General features: G+C 36.3%; 1 protein-coding gene and 1 non-coding gene across 3 annotated transcripts in view; both read right to left on the minus strand.

Annotated features, from left to right (window-relative positions):
- The window catches only part of LOC137645718 (thyroid receptor-interacting protein 11-like), a 346,293-nt gene that overhangs the window by 227,671 nt on the left and 103,364 nt on the right, over positions 1–15,258 (minus strand). The gene's annotated exons all lie outside the window — the stretch shown is intronic.
- On the minus strand, positions 1,762–1,868 carry LOC137646166 (U6 spliceosomal RNA). The gene has a single exon (XR_011045423.1). It is a non-coding gene; the product is annotated as a U6 spliceosomal RNA (small nuclear RNA).

Here is a 15,258-nt window from a genome sequence, read left to right on the forward strand (position 1 = left end):
AATCCTGTTGGAGCCATTGGACTTATAGCTCGTAATAATAATAATAATAATAATAATAATAATAATAATAATAATAATAACAATATCGTGACATCTCTAGTGCAACTTGAGCAAAATGTCTATCTCTGAGAGAAGCTGGATAACCTCAATGCATGAAGCCGGAGTGATTCCACCGAATTGTGGGATCTCTGGGCGTGTGGTTAGCAGAACCTGTCGGACAGAGGGAAAAAAATCCTGTCTCTCTATGAGTAGACAGTCAGGGTACCATTTTATTTTGGGCCTCTCAGTGCTATCAGTCATACTGAGCTGAGAATGGACTGGACTATATTCAAGATAATCCTTCTCAGGCTGAACAGCGGAAAAGCCTTGAGGTCGATGCTGTCCCAGGGATGCTGGAAGGCATCTTCGAACACTGCTTCCTGGTCTGGCATTGGTGAGCATAATATTAGAAACTTAGGATTAGCGAGGTTGAGAACAGGTTGACTATTGGAGAACCCCTCAAAGTCAGGTTCTTGCTTCCTATCTGAGCATGTAAAGACTATTCTAGGCTAATGATTTATGGGTTGTAAAAAAAAAAACTACCCAACCCTTTCTTTCAATGCGTCTATGAATAAATTAAGTTGTGGTGCATGTGTCGAGTAGGGGTGAGCCCTTGGAGGGGTCCATCCTGTACAGCATCATTTCAGGCAAAGTCTGGGAGACTTCCCTTTCAGAATTAATAAAAGAGAAGGATTGCTGTCTTGTGACTATTGTTTCTTCAGCTCCTACTGAAGGGACTGCAGGTGGAGATGACCGTTCAGAACAAGACGTTCCAAGGATACCAGATTTTCCAGCACCTACCAAAGCTGTGCTGGCAATGGGTCTGTTGAAGGATAGGGAAAGCCACCTCTCAAAGGTGTGCTAGTTCATACCAAGATGGGAAGACTATTCACACAACGGTGTTGATGTCTACTCCCAAATAAATCAGTCTTTGTTTGGGCACTAGGTTGACTTCTTCCAATTCACCACCATCCCCAGATCAAGATAGAACAGGAGGAGTTTGTCCTGTTGGAGCAGAGGGCTATCCACAGAGTCAACCAAGATCATGCTGTTGGTGTGTGTCAATGCTGATACCAGAGTAAACTCTGGTGAAGACTTGAGGGGCTGTTGAGACATCAACACAAAGAACTTTGAATTGGTACACTCTGCTCAGCATGACAAAATTGGGATACTTCCTAAAGCCGGGATGAATTGAGATCTGGAAGTAAGCCTCCTTCAGATCAATTGAGATCATGAGGTCCAACAGCCTGATCATCTGCCTTACTGTGTTTTGTCTCCATCTTGGCCAAAGTTTGTCAAACAAACTTATTCAGGTATGAAAGGTCTATGACTGGTCTCCGGTCCAAAATCCCCTTCTCTATAAGAAAGAATAAACTGAAGAAGCCTGGGGGGTCATGATTAATCTTCTGGAGTTGAAATCTCGTGAGTATACCAATGTGCATGCTGAGGTATATGTGTGCGTTCCGAAGAGTACCCTTCTGCAGCATGAGCTGAACCTCTGCCAGGAGGGCTAAGTCCTCCTCCAATCCAGAGGTAGAATAATGATGTTAGTGGTGTTAAATTAGAGGTGGTGAAGAGTTGATGTATGGGAGGCTGAACCCAGACTGGAGCATATCCACAGTCTACTGTTCTGTCGCATGATACCATCCACTCCTCTATCTGGGTTGCAGGCCTTCTCCCAGAGGTAGCACTGTATAAGGACTACCGCCACTAGTAGAAGAGAAAACTGTGGAACACTTCAGTATTATAAGTGCCATCCTTCTTCAAGGGCCATGTTTTGCTTGTCTGTAGCATTACAATTTTCTTATATGTACTGTCAAAGCAAGTGCCTGGCTCCTCTTTCCTGCCTATGTTGGTTACACCTTTGACCATGTCTGCTCTGAAATAACTGTTGTTAGTAAATGTCCTTTGGCCCAGGATCAGCAAAAGTCCTTGAACTGTGCTAAAGGAACACATAATTGACGTGTTTGCAAATATCTTTACTATCTGTCCCAAGCATATCTAGGAGTAAAGGGGAGAGTGCAACTCAGGCAAAGCTCATAAGTCGGACGATGAGGGAGGCATCGTGCAAATAGCTAAGAGAGCACCAGCATATGACTGCTCTTAAGTTACTTGCCGAAGTGTAATCACTAGCTTGGCAAGCCGCCTGTTAAACCCCAACATTACCAAAATTTGCCTATTTGGAAGTAATTTGTATTTTTCCAAACTATACAACCCCGAGTCCTCAACTCGATTTTGTATTTACGTAGGAGCAATTGGAGGTCAATTGTATTCTCACCATATAACCCGAGTCCTTCCCTTTGGTTGCATTTGTGGGGAAACCAATTTGAGGGGTAGTAGCGGTACTCCCATGAGAGAGCGATCAATCACGACCCGGTGACAGAATGTCCAACCAATTGTGAGTAGGTGAGAGGTTGTCCGATCAACCATGAGCAAGTGAGAGGGTGGGCAATCGATCGTGAACAGGTGAGAAGGTTGCAACCTGAGCATTTAAGGTTGCGGCTTATGACTGTACACCTGTGTAATGGCATTCTCTCAAGAATGCACAAACACCTAGTAGCATACTCAGTATCACTCTTAGGGGAAAGTGAACTAGAGAGATTGAGCTATTTTAATAGCAACCGATAACGAACCAAAAATAAGTAACGTTCCAAACAATGCTCACATTCCAAGCATGTGTGATAACATTCCAAAAGATACTCACAAAGTGGTGTTATTCCAATTAATACTTGCAATCCTTGTAAGCTAAGAATGGGTGATTTGGGGGAGCCAACAGGTCTACCTGACACGTCATCTACAGCTATTGCGTGGCCCTCCCTGGTCCTAGCTTGGTTAGAGAGTGGGCTTTAGTGGAAAGTGGGCTTGGGTGCTGATCACATGTATATATGATCAGTCTCTAGGACATGGTCAATGTCCCTTGCCTCTATCCCGAGTATAGTTATTCCAAGCCACATCTAACCTTTTACCCTCCCAAAGATGCTAGCCCTCCTCCTCCTCCAAATAAGCACGTCTACAATCATCATTGAACCAGGGTTTGTCTTTTATTCGGTATGGCAACACACCAGAAGGGATACATCTAGCAATAAAGAGTTTAAAAGTATAGATCTAACCAATATATACGATCGCTCAACAAGGCCTTATGTCATAATTCGATCTAAATGGCGTAGAACATAGTAATACCTTAAACACATTTCTTATTGATATTACCTACTAAATATCTTCACACCCGTAATATGAAAAAAAAAAGTATTAATGATCATTGATAATTATTGGAGTGATAAAATTGCTTTGAGATGTAAAACATTAGTTTTATATATATAAAGATTTTATTTATGCAAGCCGAAATTTTGGAGACCTAAAAGCGCTAGGAATATAAAGTCCAACATAATGTTCGAACGAAAGGATCTAAATGTAATACTGAGCAATCGCTGAGTGCTTATATGAAAATGAGAACATTGCTGCATGTAAGGAAGTTCGAGGTATTGCCAGTGGCTGATGGAACATCTTAGGTTTTTTTTTTTTTTTTTTTTTTTTTTTTTTTTTTTTTTTTTTTTAAGACACCTCCGCGTGACACGATTTTTGCCCTTTAAGGGACCATCCATAACTACGCCTGTTAGAGAGGACTTCATCATCTTTTTTTCTGGAAGCCTCCTTTAGGGAAGTTAAATTTTGAAGGGTGTTTGTTAAAGAAGGCAATAATGGAAGAGTGTCGGTCCAATTTTATGGAAAAAGCCTGATTAGATAAGATTACAGTCATGCTGGTGAGAGAGAGAGAGAGAGAGAGAGAGAGAGAGAGAGAGAGAGAGAGAGAGAGAGAGAGAGAGAGAGAGAGAGAGAGAGAGAGAGAATGTATATCGTTACCTGTATTATGTTGCATTAGTAAATAATGGCAACAAAACGTCGATATCTCACTATACTATTATAATACCGTACATTAGTAGCATTTTATCGATCGCTATTGGTTACTTTCTTTTCTCGTCACACCATACTTTTGAATAAATTATGAAATTCATGGCTTGAGTCAGGTCGTAAAATAAGTAATAAGTAGTTGGTTGAATGAGGTGGGTCACAGTTAATATATTTTCTCCAAACATGATAGACTTCATAATGAAATATTTAAATTGAAAATTTGCCGATTACGGGAATATTACAACGCAATGATACTAAATATGAATATGTTAGACAAATATGATGAATTATTTGCCTTCTATTTCCTTTATGTAATTGGAGAAAAATAAATCGAAAATAGAAATAATACCGTTTTAAAGACGATGCTAATTTATTAATATTTTTTTTTTAAATATGGTTTAACACAGGTGCTTTTGAGTCTTCCCAAGAAATTCTAAAAATAATAACCGAATTACCTTCTAAAGTTACATAAAACCATAATGCCTCCAAATGCCCAAAATAACCGAAATACCTTGCAAAGACTCAAATAACCAAAATACTTCCCAAAGGACCAAATAACATAAATACCTCCCAAAGGCTAATCTGACCAAAGTACCCGCCAAAGACCCAAAATAACCAAAATACTGCCAAAAAGGCCCAAATAACGAAATACCTCTCAAAGGACCAAGTAACCAAAATAGCTCCCAAAGACACAAAAATAACCAATATAGATCCAAAGGCCCAAATAACGAAATATCTCCCAAAGGCCCAAAAATAACAAAAATCGCTCCGAATGCCCAAATGCTCAAATAATGAAATAATTCCCAAAGACCCAAATAACTAAATACCTCCCAAAGGCAAATATAACCAAAATGCACCCAAAATCCCATATAACCAAAAGACCTCCCAAAGGCCCAAATAACCAAAATACCTCCCAAAGGCCCAAATAACCAAAATACCTTCCCAAAGGCCCAAATAACCAAAATACTCCCAAAGGCCCCAATAACCAAAATACCTACCAAAGGCCCAAATAACGAAATACCTCCCAAAGGCCCAAATAACAAAATACCTCCCAACGGCCTAAATAACCAAAATAGCACCCAGAGGCCCAAATAACCTAAATAACTCCCAAAGGCCTAATTATATAACCATAATACCTCACAAAAGTCCAAATAACCAAAATACCTACCTATGGCCCAAAATAACCCAATTACCTCCCAAAGGCCCAAATAACCAAAATACCTCCCAAAGACCCAAATAACCAAAATACCTCCCAAAGGCCCAAATAAAAGAAATAGCTCCCAAAGGGCTAAATAACCAAAATAGATCCCAAAGGCCCAAATAATCAAAATACCTCGCAAAGAATCCAATAACTAAAATATCTCCCAAAAGTCCCAAATAACTAAAATATCTCCCAAAAGGCCCAAATAACTAAAATATCTCCCAAAAGGCCCAAATAACTAAAATCTCTCTCAAAGGTACAAGTAACAGAATACCTCCCAAAGGCCTAAATAACTGAGATACCTCCCAAGGCCTAAATAAACAAAATACCTCTCAAAGGCTCAAATAACCATAATACCTCTCAAAGGTTCAAATAACCATAATACCTCCCAAAGGCCCAAATAATAAATTACCTCCCAAAGGCCTAAATAATCTAAATACATTAAGTCCCAAAGGCCCAAATAACCAAAATAGCTCCAAAAGCCAAAATGATCCAAAATACCTACCAAAAGCTCAAATAACCAGAATACCTCCCAGAGCCCTCAATAACCAAAATATCTCACAAAGGCCCAAATAACCAAATACCTCACAAAAGCCCACATAACTAAAATACCTCCCAGAGGACCAAAAAAATGAAATACCTCCCCAAAGCCTAAATAACCGAAATAGCTCCCAAAGGACTAAATAACCGAAATAGCTCCCAAAGACCTAAACGACCTAAATACCTCCCAAAGACTCAAATAACCAAAATACTTCCAAAAGGCCCAAATAACAAAAATACCTACCAAAGGCCCAAAATAACCAAAACACCTCTCAAAGGACCAAATAACCCTAATACCTCCCAGAGGCTTAAATAACCGAAATACCTCTCATAGGCCCAATTAACAAATATACAACCCAAATGCCCAAATAACCTAAATACCCCACAAAGCCCGAAATAACCAAAATACCTCACAAAGGCCGTAAGAAATAAAATACCCCCAAAGATCCAAATAACTAAAATATCCCCCAAAAGGCAATAAAAACAAAACACCTCCCTAAAGCCAAAATAATCAAAATACCTTCCAAAGTCCCAAATAACCATAAAAGCCTCCCAAAGGCCCAAATAAAAAAAAAAGAAAAAAAAAAAAAAAAAAACTCCCAAAGGCCCTAATAACCAAAATACCCCACAAATACCCAAATAACCATAATACAATACAAAGGCCCAAGTAACCAAAATAACTCCCAAAAGCCCAAATAACGAAAATACCTCCCATAGGTCCAAATAACAAAATACCCCACAAAGGCCCAAGTAACCTAAATAACTCCCAAAAGCCCAAATAACCAAATTGCCTCCCAAAAGGGCCAATAATCAAAATACCTCCCAAAGGCCCAAATAACTAAAATATCTCTCAAAGGCCCAAGTAACGGAATACCTCCCAAAGGCCTAAAGAACTGAAATACCTCCAAAAGGTCCAAATAAACAAAATACCTCTTAAAGGCTCAAATAACCAAAATACCACCCAAAGGCCCAAATAACCAAAATACTCTACAAAGGCCCAAATAACCAACATACCTCCCAAAGGGCCAAATAACGAAAATACCTCCCAAAGGGCCAAATAATCAAAATGCCTCCCAAAGGCCCAAATAACCAGAATACCTCCTAAAGGCCCAAATAACAGTGGTTCCTTAAACAGTTGGGAGTACGTGGGTCTTTTCTTAGCAACGTTATTGAATTTTGAAGAATTAACTAGCAAATGGTATTTGCTAGTGGGTACCATAGTTAGTATAGGACTGTAACATCTAGTGTTCCTCAGGATAGTATTCTTGGTCCATTGCTTTTCATAATATATATACACATGATACTGTATGTTGTTTGGCCTACAAAACAAGCCTTTTGCCTATACTGATGATAATGCTCTCTTTGCCTCAATTCCATCTGGTGAATGTAAATCTTAAGTTGCTGAATTCTTCAAAAGAGATCTAGCTAAACTTACTGCACAGTGCAAATTATGGAGCATGAAGTTGTACTCTAACAAAACTCAAAGTAAGATTGCAAGTACATCGAGGACAGTGGCTCCTCAACATCTAAATCTCTCCTTTATAATTTTAGGGCTAATTTTCTATTGCAAATTTACATTTGAAAAATATCGTCTGTTTTTTGTTAAATTCTGCAAAATATAAATTTAGCTTAATGAGAAAGTCTTTTAAGATTTTTGGTGATCAATGTATTCTGGAGAAATGTTTTAATTCTTTCATTTTTCCTTTTTTCGAGTATTGTTCTCCTGTCTAGTCTTCAGCTGCCGACTCGTTTTAATTTGCCAGATAAATCCTTGCTGAATATTAAACTTCTCATCCCTGATCTTGATATTAATCTCTCACACCATCGCTCAATTCTTTATGCATGTTGTAAAGGATTTTCCACAATAAAATTCTGGGCATTGTCTGAATTCAGACCTTCCCAGACTAAACAATGATGTACGTAGTACAATGTATGCAGTTTATTCTAACAGTCTTCCCTTCTACATCATAAGGCTCAGCACTACACAGTATTTAATTAGTTTTATTCTTCATAAACCTGGCAATTGAAGAGGTAAAACTTCAAAAGTTCAAATTTAAGCAAATGTTATGATGAACAGTTGACATAAGTCACTCCCCATAGTTTTTACAAGACGTCTATTTTAAAGTTGTTACTTACCTTAAGATATTCTATATTTTTCATTCGTTATTTCTTACATGTAGTTCATTTATTACCTTATTTCCTTTCCACATTAGGCTATTTTCCCTGTTGGAACCGTAGGACTTGCAGCAGCCTGCTTTTCCAACTAGGGTGGTAAATTAACTATCATTAAGAATAACAGCAATATATAATTGATGAAATTATCAAACATGTTTAGTGGATACATTTCCTATATGGAATATTGATATAATTGTCACTAGAGTGTTATTGGGTCCTTTGACTGGCTAGACAGTACTACATTGGACCCCTCTTTCTGGTTATGGCTCATTTTTCCATCGCCTATCCATACACCGAATAGTCTGGACTAATCTTTCCACATTCTCCTCTTTCCTCATACACCCACCAACATTGAGATTACCAAACAATTCTTCGCCCAAGGGGATAACTACTGCACTGTAATTTTTCAGTGGCTACTTTCCTCGTAGTAAGGAGAGAATAAACTCTTAAGCTATTGTAAACCGCTCTTCTAGAAGGACACTCCAAAATCAAACCAGTGTTTTCCAGTCATGAGTAATGCTATAGCCTCTGTACCATGGTCTTTCACTGTCTTGGGGTAGAGTTCTCCTGCTTGAGAGTACACTCGGGCACACTATTCTTTCTTATTTCTCTTCCTCTCTTTTCAAGTTTTTATAGTCTATATATAAAAGATCTATTTTTTAATATATAAAAGATCTATTTTTTAATGTTGTTACTGTTCTTAAAAGAGCAGTTTATCAACATGTTTCCTTTACTCACTGGGCTATTTTCCATTGTGGAAGCCCTTTGGCTTATAGCATCCTGCTTTTTCAACTAGGGTTGTAGCTTAGCTAATAATAATAATAATAATGATAATAATAATAATTCATTCCATCAGCAAAAGACACACCGGGTTTCGCCACAGTCCTTGTGCAACGAAAGTTGTTGAAGCCAACAAGAACAAAGGTAGTTAATTTAATGGCCTCATTTCCAGAATGGTCTAATTAGCAACTACGTCATTAAGGCATACCCCTACCACCCTCCCGGGTCGTCAAATGTTTGTATTGGCACCCTTTAATTATTCATTTCAGGCATTACTAGAATTATTCTCTTTGTTCTTACATAACCTACAGCATTACTTTATACTGTAACAATGCGCTCTCTCTCTCTCTCTCTCTCTCTCTCTCTCTCTCTCTCTCTCTCTCTCTCTCTCTCTCTCTCTCTCATTTTCATGACTTACGATTCGCCCTCATTCCTTCCCTACACCTAATATTTTTCACTCTGTTATCCACCCTCGTAATCTCTCTCTCTCTCTCTCTCCCTCTCTCTCTCCAAGCATGCTTATCCTTTTCTATCTTTCTTCCTCCGTTGGCCGTTATAACTCAATACCCCTCCCAAACCCCACCCCTTCCCAAGCTCCAATCCCCACTGCCTCCGGTCCACTTTTCTTCATGGGGCTATATGCGTTATCGGGGTGATAACAGTTCAAATATTTGCTCTGCCACAACTGACATGGGCCAGGTCGATATTATGTACAATACTTGCTTTCCTTATCATCGGCCGTCCCACCCCTCAGAGAAACGTCGTCCATAAGTATTAAACTAAGAATAGGAATAGTGCTTAGTTGATGGGGATCTGGAGGGGGGGGACTGTGTTAGGAAAAGCAACCGGTCATTTCTAATAAATCCTATGTAATGAATAACAGGGTATAATAACAGCATAAAGCTATCATTGGGATCAAATTCCCTAGGCTCTTCAAATGAGGACAATGTATATTTCAGTCTTGCCTGCAGAAACCGTCAATTCATAAACCACGTGTTAACAACTGCTCTTCAAGATATACTCTGCGAAACCAGTGTCATACATACAGTACCATTGAGTTTTACCCAAACTTCCCCCACCCACTTAATAATCCAATTAAAATAATTTCATTTGAATTACTCCTATTGAGTCAATATAAGATGAAAATCAACACTATAGTGTTTAATGAAAATAAGATTCTACCTCACATTTGGATCGAATCTCGGTGCCTTGAAATGAAGAGACTAGGGTTCGATCTTGGTATCAGGTATAAATCTATTTCTATTGAACATGATAGTATGTTGATTTTCATCACATATATATATATATATATATATATATATATAATATATATATATATATATATATATATATATATATATATATATATATATATATACATACTCATACATATGTACAAACATATGCAGATATGAATATATATAATAAATAAATAAATATATAAATATATATATACATATATTATATATTCATATCTGCATATGTTTGTACATATGTATGAGTGTATATATATATATATATATATATATATATATATATATATATATATATATATATATATATATATATATATACCTGTATATATATATATATATATATATATATATATATATAATTATATATATATATATACTCATACAGATGTACAAACATATGCAGATATGAATATATAATATATATATATATATATATATATATATATATATATATAAATTATATTTACATGTATAACATACACATATTCATATACACCACACAATTGTGTGTGTTTAGTTAATGTTTTCATACTGACCTAAATTTCAAACTTCTGTACATTTTATGGTAAGAAAATAGTGACAATATTACTCATCTTTCCATTTTGATAGGAGAGAGTGTAAAGAAAGTCACCGAGCTAATATATCTATAGCCACACACATATATATAGAGCTGGGGTATGTGTATAGATTTTATTACTGTACTAACTTTGCTACGTATTAGGGTGTCTCAACTTGATCCCTTTAAGTGGGATTGTTTAAACTCTTACCCCCTTCACAGAAGATTAAAAAACACACTCCTTTTCAAGGAATGTTTTAAAATTTGAGATGATGCATAAGAAGACTGGTAATAGACCGCAACAACCTCATGTAGAAAAGGGGTAAAAGCTAAAAACTAAGTACAGTAATGATAAAAACACACACAATACATCATGCGCACTATTAATAAATTTCAACCTACATTTAAATTGAGCCCTAGACTCTTCATATAAAGCAATGAGTAACTATATATTGAGCACAATATAGTCTGTTTATTTCCATCTTGAATTCACTCAGTTGAAGTAACTGGGTTGAGATAATTGGGTAAAATTCGCAGATACTAGCAAGACCATGATTTTACCAGGTACCTTCTTGGAGTACCAAGGTACTTAAGTTTGCCGTGTATTGTTTTGGTGAGTGTGTCATATCCAACAGCACGCACAATTTTTTCATGAATCAGACTAGTCAACTATTTTCTTTTACAAAATTCCCTCTTGACATCAAAAATTATTAAAAATTATGTACTTTTGTGTGAGCACTGGCCCTTGATACTATTTGTTGGTATTGGTCAATATTCTTACATATGTCAACTTATCAACCGATCCTTTAATTTTTGTGCCCAATTCAGGATTTCATTATATATCCCAAGTATAATACAACTTCCATTTTCTCTAGATTGAATTTATCCAGACAACCAAACAGCTAGTCATTTTCTTTTGTTCCCTGATTTCAACTTCTGAATAATTATATTGTGTATAAATAAAATATATAATGAAAAAGCGCTTCACAGCTGTCTGTAATTGCCAGTTAATATATAAAGATAGAAGAATGATTGATTAATTGATTGACTGATTTGAGGTTTTCTAACATCCTGACATCCAAGGTCATTGGCGCCGAATAGTAGAATGAAAAAATGAGTAAACACAAGGATGTCACTTATGGCCAAAGAGACAAAATCGAAGACTGGAAGTGAATGTCAAAAGAAGTAAATTTCAACATGTGAGCAGCTGGTCAGAGAGATGGAAAATAAATTACAATGATTTGAAATAACTTTACTGACGATCCAAATAACAAAGAAAAGGCTAACTATACACACACATATTGTAGTCTTTTAGTTGTTAAGGATCTATATAATTTCAGTGATATTCAATATTAATCAAAAAGAACTTCCCAAATAGCTTTAAATAATTATGGTGAACTGTTATGTGGCTTTGTACATTTCGTTATAGATGTCATAAAACACAAAACAAAAAAAGAGTATGGCATGAAACTCGAAAAGAAATAAAATCAAATAACCTGAAAATTAGATCTCAAACATAATTTTTGGTTAACATCAAAAATCAATTCATGTTGACAAGAAAAAAACTAATGGAAAAAGATGATGTAATATCAACATTTTGCCAAAGAAAAAAGTTACAAATAGTGGTAACTCGAAGCTTTTTAGGAAGACAATGGACATTTATAAAATACATAAGGATGTATTGCAAAAGAATGACAAGCATATGACAAACAATACAACTATTGTGCATGTTGAGTGAAAGCTAAAGGGATGTGCTAAATAAGAATAGGTCCTCTCCCTATTTGTTTACCAGTATTATATTATGACTATCAAATGCCAGGCTGTGGGTCATTAGAACCAGATTCAGCTTTAATTAGCTCTGGTAGGTTATACAAAGACAACCTATTACACTGTTACAATATACGAACACAAAAGTGATATAATATTTGTAAGTGATAATGAAGTGGTTTTATATGGGTTGAGATTAAAATGCCATTCACCACTATCACTTACAAATAATAGCAGAAGCTGAAAGACAAAACAGGAGACTGGATGACAAATAGGAGAAGTTAAAGGAAAAATAGTATGTTTGAAAGAAAGAAAGAAAGAAAGGAGGCTCAAAGACAAAGGGAGTAATAGAAAGCAAGAGAGGAGGCAAGTGAGCCGGAAAAAGGGCAGATGCTGAAAGACAGAGAGAACTTATGAAGAAGGAAGACACGAAGCAAGAGAAGAGGTTGAAAGACAAAAGGAAAGACTGAATGACAAATAAGAGAGGATGAGTAATAAATAGAAGAGGCTGGAAAAAATAAACAGGAGAAATTTAAAATCTAAAAATAAAAGATGGAAAAACAAAATGGAGAGGCTGATAGAAGAAAGCTGACACAGAGACCAATAGAGCATATGAAACAGAGGTAAGCACAAGATAAATAGAAGAGGACGAAAGACTAGAGAGAGCTTATGAAGAGACAATAAGCCAAAAAGCAAGAGGAGACTGATAGAGGAAAGAGGTGAGGCTGAAAGATAAATAGGAGATTGAAATACAAATAAGACTTTATAAACAAAAAGTCAGTCAGGAAGCAAGAATGAGTCTGGAAGACAAAGTTTGAGAAGAGAAAATAAGTCAGAAAATAAGAGATAGTAAGCCAGGAAGCAAGATATGTGACATAAAGAGGAAAGAGGAGAGGCCAAAAGAAAATGAGACCTTATGAAGAGAAAGTAAATAAAGATCAAGAAAGGAGGCTGAAAGATGAATAGATTAGAATGAGATAAATTAGGAGAGGTTGAAAGAGACACATAAGATGCTGAAAGACAAAAGAGGCTTAATGACTATGTGAACTAATGAAAAGAAAGTAAGTAATGCAGCAAGATAGGATGATAAAAGATAAAAGAGGAGACACTTAAAGACAAATGGAAGGGGCTAAAATATAAAAGAAATGTGGCTCAAACACAAATATAAAAGCCTGAGAAACAAGAGAGACAAGGCTGAGAGACAAGGCTGAAAGACAAGAAGAGAGAGAGAGCAAAAGACAAACACAGTATATGAAGCAAAAGTAAGGCAGAGGGCAAGAAAAGAGGCTGAAAAAAAAATAGACTAGAAGACAAATAGAAGGGGTTGGAAGCCGAAGAGTTATAAAGAGAAAGTAAGTCAGGACATGAGATATGATGAAAAATAAGAGAGACTAAAAGACAAATAGAAGCTGGAAAACAAAAGATGAGAGACTGAAAGACAAATAAAAAGAGGCTTTAAGGCAAGAGATTACGCTAAATACAACGATGAAGAGGGTGAAAGACGACAGAAGAGGATGAAAGACAACGGAGAAGAGGCTGAAAGACTGAAAGAGGAAAGAATGACAGATGTATATAAGAGGCTGAAAGACAGAGATAGGCTATGAAGAGAAGGAAATCCATATTGTAAGAGAGAAGACTGTAGGAAAAATGACAGAAACTGAAAGAAAAAGATCTTATGAAGAGAAAGCAAGCCAGGGTGAGAGAAAGAGGAGGATGAAAGAAAAAAGAGGAGACTAAAGGACAAATAAAAGATAAAAGACAAATGAGAAGAGGCTGAAAGACATGAGGTTAAAAGATAAAACAGATACTGAAACCAAAGAGGAGAGGCTGAAAGATGTGTATGTGAGGCCGAGACTGCTAGCTTATGAAGTAGTAAGCCAGAAAACAAGGAAGGAGGCTGAAAGATATGAGGCTGAAATACAAAAGAAGAGAGGCTGAAAGATATGAGGCTGAAATACAAAAGAAGAGAGGCTGAAAGATGAAAAAAGAGTGATGGCTAAAAGAAAAAGAAATAGGGGCTAAATGACAAATAGAAGAGGCTGGAAGACAAAAGAGGAGAATGGGAAATGTAAAAAGAAAAGCATAAAAGAAAATATAGGAGACTGAAAGGCAAAAAAGTTTATGAAAAGAAACTAAGCAAGAGAGGCAGGAAGATAAAAAGAGAGGCTGATAGATAAATAAAAGAGGCTATAAGACAAAACAGACAGAAAGATAACTAAAAGAGGCTAAAAGACAAGAGACTGAAAGATAACTAAAAAGAGGCTAAAAACAGAGAGGCTGAAAGATGAATAAAAGATGAAAGACCAAAGGAAAGCTGAAAATCAAATAAAAGAAGCTGAAGGACAAGAAAGAGAGACATTTGGAAGAGATAGCAATGCAGGAAACATGAAAAGAGGCTGAAAGACAAATAGAAGCTGAAAACAAAAGGGGAGAGGGTGAAAGACAAAAGATGAAAAGCTAAATGAATTATAGAAGCGGCTGAAAGACAAAGGGGGCTAATTTAGAAAAGGTAAGCCAAAAAACAAGAGAAGAAGTTGAAAGACAAGAATGATGATAAAAGGCAAATAAAAGAATAAAAAAAATTAAAGCTTATGACAAGAAACTAAGCAAGGGAGCAAGAGAGGAAGCTGTAAGATATAAGAGGGGAAAAATATAATAGTTTGAAAGACAAAAGAAGAGAGGTTGAAAGACAAATAGAAAAGATTGAAAAGGCTGTAAAACAAGAGGTTAAACACAAATCAAAGCGGGTGAATGACTAACAGCTTATGCAAATAAAAGAAGCCAAAAAAGCAGAAGAGGATGAAATACACTTAGAAGAGACTGGAAAGCTGTTATAATAATTATTCAGTTAGCTGCCAGGCATGTGAGGGATTTCAGTCTGTATTTTACACTTTTGCAAATGCTGAACAGCTAAATTAGTCTTATTCTTGTGTGATTTCACTCTCATTTCATGTTTTTCCTTCAGTGAATGACATGGCTGTAAATTTATGCACTACTTGCTAAAATGTATTTATAATAATGAATACCTCTGAAAT

This window comes from Palaemon carinicauda, chromosome 8 (assembly GCF_036898095.1).
Source record: "Palaemon carinicauda isolate YSFRI2023 chromosome 8, ASM3689809v2, whole genome shotgun sequence".
Taxonomy (NCBI): Eukaryota; Metazoa; Arthropoda; class Malacostraca; order Decapoda; family Palaemonidae; genus Palaemon; species Palaemon carinicauda.